Source organism: Phragmites australis, chromosome 2, assembly GCF_958298935.1.
Source record: "Phragmites australis chromosome 2, lpPhrAust1.1, whole genome shotgun sequence".
Taxonomy (NCBI): domain Eukaryota; kingdom Viridiplantae; phylum Streptophyta; class Magnoliopsida; order Poales; family Poaceae; genus Phragmites; species Phragmites australis.
This window is the reverse complement of record NC_084922.1, coordinates 24,444,184-24,447,850: the sequence shown is the minus strand read 5'-3', so window position 1 is coordinate 24,447,850 and position 3,667 is coordinate 24,444,184.

Here is a 3,667-nt window from a genome sequence, read left to right as displayed (position 1 = left end):
GCTCGGCAGGAAAGGTGTTTGGAGAATCTCGGTATGATTCGCTCCTCCGCTAGCTACGGTGGAGGCTGAGCATATCGTATGGGTAAAGCTGTACAACCTCTGCAGAGTGTAAACCTATTCAAATAGCCGTGTCCACGGTTATGGACATGCGACAGCAGTAACCGTTTTGACTAGACTCTGGGTGCGTGAGTTTTGATGAGTGAGTGTGTGGACTAGATGTCCGTGTGATGTGGTTCCTAGCTCGATCCGCCAGAAGCTGTGTGGTACTAGAGGTACACCAGATGTGATAAAAGGGACTGCGGAGTGAGGTATAGCCCCTCCCAGAACTGAAAACCCCCAGATACAACTTGTTACCCTAGTTATGATTTTAAAAACTATTTTGACAGCTTTGCTACCAGGTTACCTTCTAATACGTTGGGGACTTGAGGTGATACTCAGTACCAACAGAAGATGCCTGAACTGTTTTACTTTGAAAACCGTTTTGACAGCTTTGCTACCAGGTTACCTTCTAATATGTTGGGGACTTGAGGTGATACTCAATACCAACAGAAGATGCCTGCCTTTGTTTTCAAAAGCTTTGTTACATTTATTTCAAAAGGTTAACAGTGGAGAATATAACTGGATACTTGCATAAAACCTGCCTTACGCTTAAAACTATACCGTAAAGCCTTAGCTTTGAAATATCCATTATGCATCTATCAACCCCTTGAAATAGTATAGGACTTGTTGAGTACCTTCCGTACTCAGTCTTGTTGTTTTCAGATTGTTGAGTTGGAGTTCAACCTCAACCCAGATGAAGTCAAAGAGAAGAAGTCTAAGGTCGCGTCCGCACCCGAGTTGCCTGTGGCATTGGGTTGCATCGTCGTTTCTCTCCGTTGCGCTGTAGGCTCTTCTGCCTGGCTGGTCTGCTGTGGATTATTGTCCACCGGATCATCTTTTCGCTTTTCAGGTATTTATTTTACTTATTTGTATTCGAAGTATGTATTTGATATCATTCTGTTGAATTTTGTGCGTATCAGCTACTTGATCCAGGGACTGATACAGGAGGCACAGGGGAACCCGGGTTCGGGGTCGTAACACAAGGTTCCCTCGGAATTTTTTTTTGATCTCCCGAGTATTCTGGCAGTGAGTGGTGTCGAGGATGTGGCGCAGGTAGTGAGTGATGCGACGGGGTATGTTCTCCGATGTTATCACATCTGTGATCCCAACTGCAACCTCAACCTCATTCAGGAGGGGGTTGTGGTAGTTAGGCCCGTAGCCGAGGAGAGACTGCAGGAGGAGTGCCAAAGGGCGATGGACTATGTGGGATCCATCTTTCGGGTCATGGCCGCCGAGGAGTCAATATCAAACTGTAATTTAGGTTCTGTGTTATATTTGGATGAACCTTTTGATTTCTCTTATGAGTTTTGTTGTTGCCGCCCTGGTCGTAGAAGCCTTAAAATGACTGAAAATCCCTCCCGCTCTGAGCCCCTGACCGCACCTATCGACAACGCCCACACCTAGTACTGGCTGGAGAGGCACGGCCAGAATTGGCCGATCCACCTGCTCGCCCCGAACCCCTGTCAATGCTTATTGAAGATTCTGTTGACATGCGTATCCGGTAAGCGTTGGCCGAGTGTGAGCTCGGATTTGTGGTCAAGTGAGGGGAACCTGCAGGGTGATCTTCGAGGTGGGTCAGTCCTACCACCACTTAGCCACGCGTTAGTCCTAGGCTAGTCAGGTGAGACACAATCGGCTAGCTTCTATGTGATATGCGACCTGTTTTATTGACCAGCTTGCCAGGAGGAGCTGCTCACGGCGCTGAGAGACCTAGAGGTACCGTGACTGGTCACGTCGACTGGTTTTTGGTAGCCTCTGAGGAGGCGAGTGGTGTTGAGGAAAGGCTATACGTGACAGTGGGCGACCATTTGTTGGATGTTGGAGCCACCGGTGCCTGTCTTGCCTTAGTCTGTGTCCAGGAGCACCTTCTAGATACAAACCTCATCTCGACAGTCTCTGAAGGCTTTGTCGACGCCTGGAAGACCACCGAGGAGCTCCATGAACTCATAGACTCATATATGTCCGTTGTTCGCTCCCTTCTTTGGTTTGTCCGGTTCGATCCATTGCCTTATGTTTTCAGGTCTCACGTGTACTGAGTAAACAGTTTAGAGTCAACCCTTAGGAGCTGTCCGGGTGGTTTTCATGTCAATTTTTCCTGTGTTCGAGTAGTGAGTAGGTTCGTGGTGCTCACTAGCAAGGTTCCTGGCGCTTAGGATGGCCCTTAGCTCAACGTTCCTTTCATGGTTGATCAACACTTGACCCGATTTAGGACTTGTGGCCCCGTGGTCGTCATCCCCCGGACGCCCATACACTCGATATTATGCGAGTAATAGTTTTGACTCTCACCCCAACAATATAATCGATCGGGTAGAACCAAACCTGTATATTGCACAAAAATAAACTATATATCCTAAAAGCTCTAGCCCTCGACCGTCTGGTCAGTTGGAAAACTGCCAACCAGGCGGTTAAGCCTATGAATCGGAAAAACTTACAAGCCATGTTCCATGCTCGTCCGAAAGATCCTGCAAAATAAAAAAATAGGCTCATCTTTGAGCAGTATTACACATAGAAACCATGTTCCACGAGTTTGTGTAATTTGTGATCGGCCTTTGACCACCTCGACCGTGCCAAGTTAGGAGAAGCAGACCACTTTGTAGGACCACTCTCCCTTGGGAAGAACTTGTCACTATTTGCCCTATTCCTGGACTCATCTGAGGTCGAGGTCACCTACGACCATTGTCTACTTCGACGCCCTGTGGTCGTGGTAGATCCTAAAGCTCTATTGGTATCAAGCTTCCCGAATTTTGAGCACGTTCACGGGTGTGAGGAACCATCTAAACAGTATTCTAACTAATCGTCAGGAGGATCATTATTCATAATCACAGCCTCAACGATTTATCAAAATATCATCCCGGTAGTCCCGACACATGTTTTGTGTCCAAGATCGGAACACATGCCTTTCCAACATAAGCAATCATAACCAAGATTAATAAAGAGCGAGCAATTAAATCATATTACCAATTCTTAACCATTACAAGTTTAACAATTTACAGCAAAAAAGATCTAGGACGATACTAAAACTGATCAACTCCTAGCCAAAAGAGAAATTACGCAACGAAAACAAAAGCTAAAGACAGCAAAAGATGGGTGAAGACTAAGGGCATATGTCTTCACCAAAAGCGTGACCTTCGAGTAGTTGCCTACTCATTCCCGTCGCTAGCATAGACAGGCGTGAAGTAGCCAAACACTGCCTCTTCCTCACATGCAAAACCTGTAGAGCGGCTGAGTACGAAGGTACTTGCAAGACTTAATCCATATTGGGTACATATAAATAACCCGACTCTAAGAATTATGCATTGGGCCATTAGCAAGAAATAAGGCCACAAGGTTTATTAAAACATATGCACTTGCAACTTAGACACAAATGTGTGAGCATCTAAACATAATCAATAACAATGCAAATATACCCTGCAATAACCAAATGTACATAAATTTAAATGAAACCATCATGAACATATATGTAACACAAACCATCTCCACCATGACCAACATATCCAACCACAATCCACAACTCGTGCTCTATGATGGTGCGTATGGACAGAAGGCATCCTCATGACCGAGAGCGTGA